Below are 15,452 nucleotides of genomic sequence, written 5' to 3'. Positions count from 1 at the left end.
GATCCTCCTGCCTCAACTTCCCTAGTGCTGGGATTACAGGCGTGCCCCACCACACCCAGAAACATTGTCTGTGTCTTAATGTGGATTTGGTGGGTGGTGTCAGAACGCTTGAATACACTTAACATTTGTATACATTTTACCTCAAATGAAAACAATTATAAGCAAATGCTGAGCTCGAGGTAATGATATATATTTGAAGTATTTGAGAGTTTAGGGCTGAGTACAGCTAATTTCAAAATACATAAAAAGATGAGATGGGTCAATAGGTAAATAGAGGATTACACAGAGGAATAAAAATATAATGTTCACTGTGAAATCTGGATGACAGGTATATGGGTGTTCATTATAAAATTCTTTTAACTTTTTTTGTATTTTTGAGATTTTTTCAAAATAAAATGTTGAGGAAAAGAGTGCTGGATATTGTCTCTCCAAACTCATGTCCACCTGAAATCTTAGAATGTGCCCTTGTTTGGAGACAGCATCTTACTGATTACTTAGAGGTGGAATCATCTTGGATTTAGAGTGGCCCCTAAATCCGATGTCAGGTGTCCTTCCAAGAGGAGAGCTTAGGCCCCCCCAGGGGGCCCAAGGGAGATTTTTGCAGGTAAGGTCTCCAGGTTAAAGAATGCACATATGCAAAGCATCAGCAACAACATCAGGTAGCATGGAGCAGAGCAGAGAGTGCAAGAACACAAGAGAGCAAGAGCAAAAGCCCCCTGCATCTTTATTGTGTAATTCTTATACAGGTTGTTATCTCATGTTTACATTCTTACATAGTGCTGCAACCAGTGCATGCCTGTTTACCTGTGTTAAGTCATGGTTACATAACTATATCCCACCATGCACTGCACTAGGCAAGCAGGGTCATATCATCAGGTGTCCTTAGATGCCCCTGAGCTTTGAAGCTGTCTGGGTGGTTCCCTACAAGAGCACACAGAGACACACAGGGGAGCAGGCAGTGTGAAGATGAGTGGAAAGCAGGTGATAAAGATATAAACCAGGAGATACCAAGGATAGCTGAGAGCCACCAGAAGTTAGGAAGAGGTAGGAGGGTCCTTTACTGGAGCCCAGAGAGAGGCAGGGCCCTGCAGACATTTTGAGATGAACTTCTACCTTCCCAAAGTATGAGAAAATAAATCTCTGTACTTTTGAGCCACCTGGTTTGTGGTAATTTGTTATGGTACCCTTAGGAACCTAATACACCTCTTAAGAATTATAATAATAATCATTTGAAACTCTGTAAGAAATGTTCAAATGTGAAGCAAACTAAGATGTGGTCATGAGAGAAATGCAGATTAAAACAATAATGAGATTCCATCTTACTTGAGAAAAATGGCTATCCTGAGGAAATCATATAATAACAAATGCTGGCAAGGCTGGTGTGGTGGGTTGAAAACTGGTGATCAACTTGTAACATCCAGTTGAATCAGCATGGTGCTGGGTGTGGAAGGCCCACCTGAGGATTGTTGCTAACAACATAAAAAGGAGAACTGGAGAGGAAGAGGTGGTGCTGTTGATTCTCCTGGAGAAACTTGGCATGCTGGCTTTCATGATATGAACTCAGAGGTTCTCATCATCGGAATAGCTTGGGACCTCGCTGTTGCTGACGATGGTTGCGATTCTTTTTGGGAAAGTTCTGGTCCTTACTTTGAGCATCACTTCCTGGCTCCAGTGCAGATCCCTCAGCTTGCTAGCACAGATCCTTCATCCTGCTGGTGCAGACTTTCTAGCTTCCACCACTGACCTTTGGGCCTTCCCAGTGCAGATCCTTGATACAGACTTGCATGAGACATCGTTGTGGGCTCTAGGCCTCCAGTTGCTCTTGTGGAGGACATTGCTATGGGCTGTAGGTCTTCAGCTGGACTCATGCAGGACATTGCCATGGGATCCAGGCCCTCAGCTGGATTCTTTGGGTCTCTAGTGTGTGGACAGATTTCCTGTGCTCTCTTTGCATTTGGCTCTTTGGGGGTAAATATTACAAAATAATCCTATAAGTTGTGTTCTGTATTGCTTTGACTACAACAGCTGGGTGGGGTGGGAAGTAGAATGCTTCTATATTGTTGGGAATATAAACCAGTAAAACCACTATGGAAATCAGTATGGAGATTCCTCAAAAACCTGAAACTAGCCATTCCATTCCACCCAGCTACTTCCCTGTAGGTATCTTTCTGAAAGAGTGAAAGTCATTATATTACAGTCATACATGCATACTCATGTTTATAGCAGCACAGCTCATAATAGCTAAATCTTGGTAGCAGCCTATTTGTTCATCAACAGTTAACAGATAAAGTGTGGTATTTAGACACAACACAGTACTACTCTGCCATAAAGAAGGATAAATTTGAGGCATTTCTAAGAAAATGAATGCACCTTGAGACCATAATGTTAATCGCATAAGCCTAAGTATCATATGGTCTCTCTTATACGTGAAACCCAAAGTATAAATAAATTAAAGAGCAAAATAATAGGAAACAGGGAGCTAGATCTGTTGAAAAGGGATGACCATGGCACGGGGAGGGGGAGCAAAAGGTGTGAAAAAGGAATTAAGATGTGTTATGTCCATGTACCAACTCCCCATAATGAATGTAATCATTATATACTGCAAGTATGTACTAATAATTTTATTTTTTAATTTTAAAAGTGTATGGACGGAGGATATAGCTCAGTGGCACAGTGCCTGCCTGGCAAGTACAAGGTCCTGAGTTCAGTTCCAACTAGTAAAAAAAAATTTAAAAAGTGTAATCTGATCATTGAGCTACTCCTGTATTGAATGAAAAAACAGTCCGTGTATATAGATGCTAGGAACACTTCAGTTAGAAAGACGTAGAATTGTAAAAATGAATCTAAGGTAGAAAAATGATTCTTGGCACAGTATTTTGCTGTACAGTGAACAACATTTACATAGTCCTAATAATGAAACCCTGTATGTAGGGATTACACTTTTGCAATGAACTTACAGAAATAACACTAAATATTATCCCACAGAATATACTGTAAATGCTATCATCCTTGACAATGTGAAAATAAAGACATATGGCAGAAGTTGAAATGCAAAAGGAGAAAGGGAAATTAAAAGAAGAGTAAATAGGATGATCTGACTTTACTATGTAAGGAATTACAAATATTCAGCATCATTATTCATATTACACTTGATCTTAGCCAAAAGGCTGAGAAGTGATAGCATCATTATTCATAATAGCTTCAAATTGGACACAACCTAAATATATGTCAACAGAAGAATGGGTAAATTGTCCTGGGAAACAGGCATACAAAGAAATGCTATAAGCCAGGTGTGGTGGCACATGCTTGTCATCCCAGCCACTGGGGAGGCTGAGGCAGAAGAATCACAAGTCCAGGGCAAGCCAGGAAAATTAGTAAGACCCAGTCTCAAAATAAATTTAAAAAGGACTAGGAGGTAGCTCAATGGTAGAGCACTTAACCTGGGTTATTCTGCCCTGTGCAAGGCCTTAAGTTCAGTCCCCAATACCACACACACACACACACACACACACAGCTTTACAGTATTAAAATGAACAAAGCTGCTGGCATGAATCCCACAAGCATTATATTGAGCAAAGCAGCCAGCTACAAAATAATACAAAGTGTTTGACTCCGGTTACATAAAGTTGAAGAATAAGCAGAACTAATATATGGGTGCAGAAGTTGGGATAGCCCTTAGGAGAGGAAAACAGGGCCTTAGTTATCTCTAGCTACATAAAAATGACCCTAAATTTAGTGGCTGTAACCCTTTATGTAGCTAAGACATCCAGTTTGAGCACGGTTTGGAGAGGATGGCTCATCCTCGTCCATACAGCAGCAGCTGGAGCAGCTCAAAGCTGTGCTCCTGGGCTTGGCAGGTGCAAGCAAGACTCTTGGGAAGCTCATTGCTTACACGCCTGGCCATGGACCCAGCAGCTGACTGCCACTGCGGGGGCTGTTGGCCAGATCAGCTCTGTGGGTGCCCTCCGTATGGCTGCGTGGCTTCCCTCATCACAGTGGCTGGATTCTCAAAGTGGACATCCCATGAAACAGACAGGAAACTTTGCCAGTTTCTGAAGGCCTGGCCTAAAAATTGGCAGCATGTCACTTCTGCAGTCTCTATGGATTCAGAGGTAGGAGGAGGGACCTCTCTCTCTCTCTTTCTTTCTCCCTTTTCTTGCAATACTGAGGAATGAACTAACAGCCTTCATACTGAGCTACATCCCCAGCCCTTTTTATCTTTTTTATTTTGAGACAGGGTCCAGCTAAATCAATGAATTGCCCAGACTGGGCTCAAACTTACAAACCTACTGCCTCAGCTTCCCAGGCACTGGGATCACAGGTGTGTGCCACCATACCCCGGGCCACATTTCTTGGTGACAAAAGTCTTGGCAGAGAATTTGGGGATCATTGTTTAAAATTGCTGCCTGGGTAATTTCAGCCAGGCGTGGTGTCACATGCCTGAAATGCCTGCACTCAGGAGGTTGAGGCAGGGGAATACTCACAAGTTTTGAGGCCAACCTGGGGTCTCAAAAACACAAAACACAAAACAAAAAAATATTGCCCAATGGAATTAGTAGGACATGAGAAGGTGCTTCTGGGGTTGTGGTTTCTTGAGGTAAGTAATGATTTCACAAATGTCTTCACTTTCTGATGATTCATTGTTCTGTACCTTTATGATTTGTAAATGTTTCTGAACACACGTTTTACTTTAATAAAAGTTTAAATGGATTACTACTTGGCCATAAAGAAAAAGAAATTTGTGTCATTTGTAGGAAATGAATGTACCTGAGACTATAATGTTACATCAAATAAATCAGACACACAAGCTTAAATATTGCAGTTTCTCTTATATGAAAAATGCAAAATATAAATAAATTTAAGAGGTAGATAATAGGAAACGGGGATGGATCTTTTGCAAATGGGAAGGGGACCAAGAGATGGAGAGAAGGGGGCAGAAGGGAAGGAGGAGGAGTGGACAGAATGGAGATGTGCTATGTATGTGTACCAGCTGCATATGATGATTGTGATCATTGTGGACTGCACACATGGACTCATACAAATTTTTAAAAAATGTTTAAGAGAAGTGTTTGGCGAGGCATGGTGACACACGCCTATAATCCCAGCACCAGAGAGGCTGAGGCAGGAGGGTCACTCCGTGTTCAAGGCCAGCCTGGACTACATAGTGAGCTCAAAGCCAACCGGAACTACACAGCGAGACCCCATCTCCAAAAACAACAACAAAAGGAAAGGAAGATTTTAAAGGAATGCAAACCCTCTCTGCCCTGATGCCCATGCCACGATGAGAGGAGGAAAGTGGGAAGAGGAGCAGGGCTGAGAAGGGAGGCAGTAAACCGCAGTGCCACAAAATACCCAAAAGCAAAGGGGTAGTAGGTGGTGAAGAGGGAGCAGAACTTAGCTGGGAAAGTATTGCACAGGCCGTGCCTAGCTCCCGAGGAACGGTGCGGGGAGGATGGCGTGACCTTGGCGTGAAAGACTGAAGAGAGAAGAGGGAGCTGAGGGAATGCGCAGTAAAGCGACGGCAGGAGGAGCAGAGAGCAACAAAAGGGAAGGAAGAGTTAGAAAACAGGACAGAAGCCAAGGAAGAGAGCATCTGTGGTGAAAGAGATGGGGGCAGGGAATGCGTAGAGGTCAAGAGTGAGAAACCCCAAAAGGATGATGAATTGAGCTAAAAGGAGGTTATTGTTGATCCTTTGGAGAACAAAGTCTCAGCATAGCCGCAGGGATGGAAACCAGGTCGCCAAGGATGCAGCAGATCAAAGTATGGACAGAGAGCAGATGGGACTCCAGGGCATGTGTCACTCTGGAAGAGGTTGTCAGCCCCAGAGAGAAGCACTGTGGGAGGCTGTGTGTGTGTGTGTGTGTGTGTGTGTGTGTGTGTGTGTGTGTGTCTGTCCAGAGTTCTGCTGCACAGTTGAAAGCAAATAGGGAAGGAACCGATGAAGCAGGAGGAAGACAGACATCCTTGTGGATGTGAGGTCCTCAGATGGGTGGGGGCACTGTGGAGCCATTTATTTTGGACAGGAGGGGTGGTGGCTGTGGACGCAGTCTGTAGTAGAGTCTGTTCAGCATGCTTGAGGCCCTGGGTTGACCCCTAGCACTGGAAGGGAGGAAGGCAGGGAGGCAGAGAGAGAAGGAGAGAAGGAGGGAGGAAGAAAAAAAGGCAGGCAGGCAGGCAGGCAGGCAGGCAGGCAGGCATGAAGAGATAGGGATCTAGAAATTAGATTCTGCCGGTCGTGGTAGCGCACACCTGTAATCCCAGAACTTGGGAGGCTGAGGCAGGAGGATCCTTGTGAGTTAGAGGCCAACCTGGGCTACAAGGTGAGCTCAAGGCCAGCCTGAACTCATAGCGAGACCCTGTCTCAAAAAGACAAAAAAGAAAAAAAAAAGAAATTAGATTCTTAGGAGACTTAATGAATACAAAAGAAAGCCAGTGAATGTGAGGATAAGGGAAAAAGGCTTGAAGAGAAAGAGACAAAAAATGTTCATTCAGTGGATTCGTAGGAGTCCATAAAATCAGTAAAAGAGACCAAGTAATTCCCAATCAGTAGTAGAAACTTAAGCATCTGTAAGTACAAAGAATTGAGGACAGCCCGGAGCTGTTCACGGAGCCTCTCTCTCCTCTTGCCTGAGTCGCATTCTGTCACTACACAGATATTTCCATCTTCTGGAATTCTGTGCCCCGGGCTCACTGTGAAGGTCATTTATACAATCTGCAGCCAGTAAGAGTCTCTGCTGGGAAGTTCTTTAGTACAAAATCAACTATTCTCTGTTCTAAAAGAAACATCTAAACTGTCTACAAAGACAAACAGTTAAAAGCTTCGGACGGGGATCTTTTGCTAAGCAAGACTGACGCCGACCTCCTTTGTAGGACGGACCTAAGAAAGAAATGAAAGTTGGAAGTGAGGCTATGGATGAGTCACACTGCAGTTCGCTCCCTGGCACTCGCCTGCTGCTCCACAAGGTTGCTGTCTTGAGATCCCAGGCTTGTTCCTTCCCTCTGCTCTGCCTTCCTTGCTGCTGACTCATGAGTTCAGAATGGCTGCCATAGCTCCCAGCCTCACAGTCCAAAAACAGGGATAATCACAGTAAAAGTCCTGAATTTCCTGGGGTTGCTGTCATCAGGAAAAAATCTTCCCAGTAGCCCGGTGGAATAGATTCCCTCTGATCTCACTGGCCACTCAGATATGGAGGCTGACGAAACCCTGGCTTCACTGAGTGACTCATCCCCTTGGGCTGGGTATAGTATCCCCAAACAAAAGAAGGGTACTGGTAACAGGAAAAGAGCAGATGAATGGCAATGAAAATTTAGCCCATATACATGTGTGTTTGGTCTTAATATTCATCCCATTTTGGATGCTTTGTTATTACTTTTTCAGTGCTTCAACACTTTGGCTGTTTCCCTTTGTGTGTGTCCATGTGGTATGTGCACATTTCCTAATCATTCATGAAAAGGTACATTTGTTGTGCAAACCTTTATGACTGCAAATTTACATATACTTAATCTGCTCTTTCTTTAAACAGAACCAGTTGACTCTAACACTGGTGAAATTACTGTATTACTGAAACAGGAAAAGTATAACTCCCGACCTGTTAGATGTCAGGTGTGTCGAGTCTGTGTCCCCTGAATATTGAAGAATGAATTCTAAGGGACAAAGGAGGTTAAGAGCATGAAAAGTTTATTAAAAGAAAGCTCCTGAGAGAGGCTCTTCTATATAGCAGAATCACAGCGTGGGTCAAACTAAAGTCAATCTGCAGTGTTACAAGTATAGTGTCTTAGCTACTATTGATCCAATAGGGAAGTGAGGAACTCAGCAAGGGCTCATGGGAAGAACAAAGGAAGTGTTGGAAAGGGAGCGGAGTACAGGTCCAGATGTTCCAGTCACCCACCTATATGTCTGATGCCTGATGCCTGTCTGGGCCCGCTGGACCAGGCGGTGCTAATTACAGTATAGTCTCAAGTTGCCATTTATCTCTGGGGACACTTGCAGACCTGCCTATTGCATCTGCATCTGAGGCCTGGCTGTCTTCAGATGAGCCTGATGTCTTTATTTTTGTGCCAACTTCCTTGAGGGCCCAACCCCTCTCTGACTGTATATGAATTTCTGTATAATTTAGCGGTCTGTCATGTTACCACTTCCTTCCTTTTTCTGCTCTTCACAGTATTTATCTCTGCTATTGAGCATGTGCAGTACTAGCTATGGAACCCAGGGCTTCACATGTGCTAGGCAACACTCTGCCACTCAGCCCTCTTTTTTTTTTTGTCTTTTTGAGACAGGGTCCCGCTATGCAGTTCAGGCTGGCCTTGAGATCACTTTGTAGCCCAGGCTGGTCTTGAACTCACAAAGATCCTCCTGCCTCAGCCTCCCGAGTGCTGGGATTACAGGCGTACACCACCACACCCAGCCTCAGCCCTATCTTTACATTTAAAAAAACATACGTATTCTGTTATACTTGATTAGTAAGCTTTAGGTGATCTATTTCATTGCTGGTTGTTAAAATAGTTTAATCAACAAAATTTAAACTTCCTCCATCCTTTGGTCATTTTTCTGCCCCCAATTGATCATTGTATATTTTCTATGTAGTCGGGTAGGAATTAGGTACTTGGGACTTTTAGTGACACAAAAGGGAGGTTTTTCTTGCGTGGCAAGTTATAAGAAGGTAGTTTTCACTTTGATAAAGGAACTGAGTATATGGCCTCGTCATGCAGAAGGACAAGCTTCCGATCCAAGGTTATTGTGCTGAAATACAACAGTATCAGGCTGGGGTGCAGCTCAGAGGTACAGCACTTGCTTGGTCTTTGTGAGTCCCTGGGTTTAATCCCCAGTACTCCCCACCTCCTGAAGTGAAAGTATCTTTGTGATCAGTACTATGTGGCACGCAATACTGAGGAAGGTCTAGCAGCAGAGAGATAGGTGGGTTTTCTTCAGAGCCCTTTTCCAGGTCCTTGGAGAAGGTGGTATTCACCTCAGGTCCTCCATTTTCTTCTGAGTCTACCAGCAGAATGATAATCAGTAGCAGATTTGCCTGAAGGCTGTCCCATTCCCCGGAGCAGGGAGGTCAGCCCATCACCCTTTCCCTGAAGCTGGACCTCTGGCTGGTTTCACCCTGCTTGCAGATCTGGCTCCTGTAATCGCTGACCTCCTGGACCTGTTGGAGCCCTCTGTCTAACTCATCTGTTCTGTTCCTCGGCTAACTTCTTAAAATAGACTTCCTTTCTCCCGGACTCACAGGGCTGACCTTCCTAGCCTCTCAGCCAAATTTGTGCTCTTCTGGAATGTGACACCCTACCTTTCTCTCATGTCTGCCAACTTCCTGAGAAGCCACACTCCCTATCGTGCCCTCACTAGGCCACCTTTGTCCTATGGTCACTTAAATCCCAGAGTGGCAGTGAAATGGAAAGCTGGGTATGGTGAAACATACCTGCAAGACTGCAAGTGTCAGCTCAGCCTGGGCAATTTAGAGAAATCCTATCCCAAACCAAAAACTAAAAAGGGCTGGGGATGTACCACAGTGCAGAAGCCAGGGTTTCAAACTGTAGTCCCAGAAGAAAAAACTAAACTAAACTAAACTAAAAACAGTATGTGTGCATGTGGGTGGGTGGGGAGTTATCTATAACAGGACTAGCAAACTTCATCTGTAAAGAGACGGACATTTGCAGGCCATACAGGGTCTGTCCCAACTACTGGGTTCAGCCATTTAGCAGTACAACAGCTCTAGATATGGAATACATAATCAAGCGGGGCCTGTCTGTGTTCCGATAAAGCTTTATTTATGGCTACTGAAATTGAACTTCAGTTCACATGAGATAAAATATTACTGTCCTTTTGGTCTTTATTTCTTCAGTCATCTAAAGATATAAAAACAAGCCAGGCTCCCAGGCACTCAGAAGGGCAAGTTGGGAGAATCAAAAGTTCAAGCCCAACTACAAACTGTCCCAAGCAACAAAACCCATGAGCTCTTGTTTGCTATTAACTGGTCTTTGAGACTAAATGTTAAAGCTATGATAGGCTCAATGAGAATCATAATGGACACAGATTCTTTAGTTTGCTTGACTTTTGAGGAGTCATGTAATGTAATACCAATGAGTTCTACAAAATTATTTATTGAAAGCCCTATCTCCTGGGATCTTACCAATTGCCCTTAAGCTTTCTCTTATGTGTAATTTTAATGATTATAGAAACTGCATAATACAGAGCAGGCACATGCCTGTATTCCCAGCATTCTGGCAGGCTGAGGCAGGAAGATCAAGCACAGCCTGTGTAACTTGGGGAGAGTTGGTCTCAAAATAAAAAATTAAAAGAAAAAACAGAAAAGAACTGAAGATGTAGCTCAGTGCAGAAGCTCTGACTTCAATTTCCAGTACTAAACGAAAAGTAGCCTTTTAACTTTAGGCTGACTTTACATTTGCAGAGAAGTTGTAAGGACACTACAGAGTTCTGTGTAACCCTCACCCAGTTTCCTGGCAGGTTAACATTTTGCATTGCTATGGAAAAGCTGCCAAGGGAAGAAACCAGTACGGACACATTACTATGAATTAAACTTCAGATTTCATTTGGATTCTACCTGTACTCGACTTTTGATAATAAAATTAGAATAAGCTGTTATAAACAGGCTGCCATATTATAATAAAGCAGGTATAAAAAATTTATAATTAGTTTAGTCTCTAGTTAAATTGAGTAGATTTTATGCTCAATGTGGCTGTTTAATTATTTTTTAAAATTTATTTATTTTAAAGAGAAAAAATAAAACAAAATGTCAAAACAAGATGATAGGATAACAATGGTGATTACATTGTGTATTGTTATCTTTAAATTAGTTAATTTTTAACTCTTATTTCCTCTATCTTCTTTAATTATGTTAGTGAATTCATGAAAAAGATGTTTCTTCAAAATTATTTTATTATTAAAATTTTAGGGGAGATTCTTTAGGTATTTGAGGATATCTAAAATATACTATATAATGGAAAATAAAATTGATAACTGTTGTATTTCCAAAAGTCAACAAAGACCAAAACCAATACCTTTGTGACTTCCTACTACCATATATTGTTTTACTTTTTACTACTATATATTGTTTTACTTCTGTTAAATCTGTAGCTACTACAATTTTACCATATTTGGAAACTACAAGAAAACCAAAAAAGAAACTTGTCTCACTTCAGATTTAATTCCTTTTTAAAAAGTTTAGCCAGGTGTGGTGATGTATGCCTATAATCCCAGTTTTTGGGAGGCTGAGGCAGGAGGATTGCTGTGAGTTTGAGGCCAGCCAAGGTTACATAGTCAGTTCAAGGCCAGCCTGACCTACACAGCAAGACCCTGTCTCAAAAAATATAAAAAATAAAATGAAATATTTTATTTGCCAGTAAAGAACATACCACTGACAATGTCAGAGGGTTCCTTTTTCCCCACAACCTTGCTACCATTTGTTATTATTTGATTTCTTGTTGATGACCATTTTCTCTGGAGTAAGATGGAATCTCAATGCTGTTTTAATTTCTATTTCTCTAGTGACCAGAGACACTGAACATTTTTTCATGTATTTTTTGTCCATTTTTACTTCTTCTGAAACTTATCTATTCATTTCATTTGCCCATTTTTTGACTGGGTCTTTTATTTTGGGGAGAATTTTTGTGTTCTTTATATATTCTAGATGTTAGCCTCTGCCCAAGGAATAGCTAGCAAAATCTTTTTCACTTTCTGTAGGTTGTCTCTTTGCTCTGTTGGTTGTTTCCTTTGCTATGCAGGTTTTTAATTTGATATAATCTCATTTGTTGATTCTTGATGTTATTTCTTGTGCAATGGGGGTTCTGTTCAGAAAGACCTTACCTACACCTGGTCTTCCAGAGTTTTACATTTTTTATCTTCCAGCAGATTAAGTGCTTCTCTACTTTAATATTTAGATCTTTGATCCACTTTTAGTTTAATGCATGACAAGAGATATGGATCTGCATGTGTCTAGCCAGTTTTCCCAGCACTATTTGTTAAAGAGGCTGTCTTTCCTCTAGCGTATGTTTTTGGCCCTTTGTCAAGATCAGGGGACTGAATGTGCTTAGAGGTGTTTCTGCATGCTCTATTCTGTTCCATTGATCTGTGTTTGTTTTTGTTCTAGTACCATGCTGTTTTTACCACCACACCTTTGTAATATACTTGAGATCTGGGATGATGATGCCTCTTGCCTTGCTCTTGTTGCCCTGAAAAGCAACCAGGCATGGTGGCACACACTTGTAATCCCAGAAATATGGGAGGCTGAGGCAGGAGGCTTGCCAAGTTTGAGGCCAGCCTGGACAATTTAGTGAGGCCCTATTTCAAAAATAGAAGATTTAAGAAGTGGCTGGGGATATAGCTCATGTTAGAGTGCCTCCGGAGTTGGGAGGGGACAGGTTCAACTCCTTGCATTACCTGAATGCCAGGTGAGCATTCCCTCCAGATCAGAAGCCTCAGTCAGGGCAGTGAGTCTGGGAATGAAGAGAGAAGAGCCAGAGAGCATTGCTGATGCCCCGGAAAGGAAACAAGGAAGAGCAAGAGGAGGCTTTATGTTCCTTTGCCAACAGAGGAAGACATCTGGATACTCAAATCAATGAAATGCAGAACAGAAATTAGTTTTTAAGAGGAGCATTAATAAGCAATACATTTCTTACTGGGAAATAAAACCTTCAACAAATGGACTAGATAAGGGTTTAAAAAAACATGGTCACAAAAAAAACCACCTAAATGTTATTGTCACAGCTAACAAAGTTTATGATGATTCTTTACTAGTATATGTGGTACTATTTTGTGGGTCTTAAAAGTCTTTAGTAAGTTTTTTCTTTTGTTTCTGATGCTGGGGATTGAACCAAGGGACTTGAGCTTGCCAACTAAGCACTCTACCACTGAGCTACATGCCCATCCCTTTTCATTTTTTAATATTGAGACAGGGTCTTGCTAAGTTGTTCAGTCTGGCCATAAACTTGTGATCTTCCTGCCTCAGCCTCCCCAGTAGCTGGGGAGTACAGACATGTGCCACCTGGCCGGTTTTGTTAATTTCTTTAAATGTACTGTTCATTGGTACATTTTAGGTATACATGGTGATCACATTCATCATGGGGAATTTGTTCCTGTACATGATACATCTTGATTCTTTTTCTTTTCCCCATTCCCCTCCCATCCCTTCAGCCCCTCTCCCAGTTTTGTCAGTTTTAAACATTGCTCTAGCAATTCCACTTCTAAGAATTCATCCTATAGATAAATTTTATACAGGGAGGAGGAGGGAAAAGGGAAGTAAAAGAATTAAGATGTGTTTTGTACATGTACCAATCCCCCCCACAATAAATGCAATCATTATGTACTGCAAACACAGGCTAATAATTTCTTTATATTTTAAAAATGGTAAGTTTTGATATGTAAAACTTGAAGTAAAAAAGAGAGAGTATTTTGTATTTGTAGAGCACTCGGGCTAAGCAAGTCACTTTATATTTAATAATCAAAAGAACGCTGAGTTTGGCTCTGACAGAAGCTTGGGCTGGAAGAGCTCAGACCTTCACCCCGAGTAAATAAGTGACAGGGTTAATAAGTGACAGGCCCAGGTGTCGGCCTGGATGGTCTGCCCCCCTGGCTGGGCTGTAAGGAAGTCCACAGCAGCGGTGTTTGTAAAAACAAAACAAGACACTGGATCAAACTTAAGCGACCCTGATTTGGGGACTGGGAAAATGAATCGCAGCACGTCTATACATTGGGAGTCCTGCAGCTTGGAGAACAGGACAGACGTTCGAGTTCTGATGTGGAAAGGCCTCCAGGAAACACAGGACGTGGGGAGGAGCCACAGCGTGAAGCCCTGTGCTTTGCACGTGCCCATTTGTACAGAAAAACCAAAGGCTCATTTATTTTTATCATCTGCCTTGGTAGGAGGACCAGCTTAGGCTTTCTCACCATGGGAGAAGTGTTCAGTGTATACATTTATTGTTTTAGTGTGAGTTATTTCTCAATACATACATATCATTAAGTGAAAGGGTACACATATGCACACACAAACATGTCCAGAACAGAACTATAGCTAATACTGTATTTATGAGGCACTGTTCTAAATATCTCAAATATATTATCTCATTGAATACCCAGAAGAACCTTATTAAGGAGCATTATTCAGAATGTGGTCATGAAAAAATTAAAGTATTTGTCCAAGGTCACCTGACCAGTAAGTAGTATTTGAAGACTGGCCATCTAGCTCCAGAGCTGGAGCTTCCAATTCCCTCCCTCAAAATGAATGTTGATGGGCACAGTGGCTCATTCCTGTAATTCCAGCACTCTGGGAGGCTGAAGCAGGAAGATCCCAAGTTTGAGCCTCGCCTAAGTAACTTAGTGACTTTAAGGAGACTCTGTCTCAAAATAAAAACTAAAAATGGGTTGGGCATGCAGTGCAATGTAGAGGCCTGGGTTCAATCCTCAGTGCCAGGAAAAAAAGAAAAGATTCTTTTCAGCACTGAGGATGAACTCCAGGCCTCGCACACACTAGGCCAGTGCTTTGCCACTGACTTATATCCCCAGTCCTTTTTATTTTATTTTATTTTTTCATGTCGAGGCAGGGTCTTGCTAAATTGTCTCTGTCTCTCTCAGTGCTGGGATTACAGGAAGCAGGATTCTGCCTCCTGTGCCCAGCATCTGCATATTCCTTTCAGGAAAATCTGAGGGAGATGCTGGGCTTTTGTCCACTCATCTGAGCTGAGGAGAGGAGATGCACAATTAAAGCTACCCAAGACTACAGTGCCTTTTCTTCCTTCCAGGAACCTCATTTCAAAATTTGTCAGAGTCCTAAAACAGTAGCTCTGCAAATTAGGCCCTGCCTTTCATGTGCCAAATTATACTGTGCTTTTTCTCTGATACCTACAGATTCACAACGTCCCCCCCCCCGCCAATTCCCAATCCTGAGGACACACAAATCCCCCAGCCCCAACCCCTCACGCGCCTCTCCCCATTTGCACCCACTCTGCCGTCTGCGTGTTTTTTTAACTCTGCCTTATCAGTCTGTCCCTCCTTCCACTGTGTGTCCCAAACTGCTTTTCCCTCCTGAAATCAGCCACCCTGGATATGGATGGGTGGGAGCAGGCTGAGCACTGTATCTTCCCTCTGGGACCTCCTGGTGACAGATGGAGGTCAGGGTCCCAACTTGGGGAGGTAGTGATGACGCCACTGCAAAAACACTGTGTAACTCCTCCCTCCTATTTTTGGATGATACTTAAATTTGACAAGCGCTTGTGTGCCGACATGTACATTACTAATAAAGTGGCCAAACATGTCAGTGATGGGCAGAGTCACTTCTGCACAAGTCGGCACTGATGCATTAATTCATCAACATTGCTTGAATTGTTCAAACTGCTGAGGCATTCATCATCTATCACCATTTCTTCATCTTGTCTCCAAGGGCAACATTATAGGTTTTGCTCACCATTTTGCTGGGGTTATTTCTCCTGCATCCCA

At 42.5% G+C, this 15,452-nt stretch overlaps 1 protein-coding gene across 1 annotated transcript in view; it reads left to right on the top strand.

Moving 5' to 3' along the window:
• Gmnn (geminin, DNA replication inhibitor) overlaps positions 1–15,452 on the top strand; it is a 61,465-nt gene that overhangs the window by 11,126 nt on the left and 34,887 nt on the right. The gene's annotated exons all lie outside the window — the stretch shown is intronic.

Source organism: Chinchilla lanigera, unplaced genomic scaffold (genome assembly GCF_000276665.1).
Source record: "Chinchilla lanigera isolate Chin_1 unplaced genomic scaffold, ChiLan1.0 scaffold00082, whole genome shotgun sequence".
Classification (NCBI taxonomy): Eukaryota; Metazoa; Chordata; class Mammalia; order Rodentia; family Chinchillidae; genus Chinchilla; species Chinchilla lanigera.
Note: the sequence above shows the minus strand (reverse complement) of the source record. Positions and strands in the feature narration are given on the sequence as shown.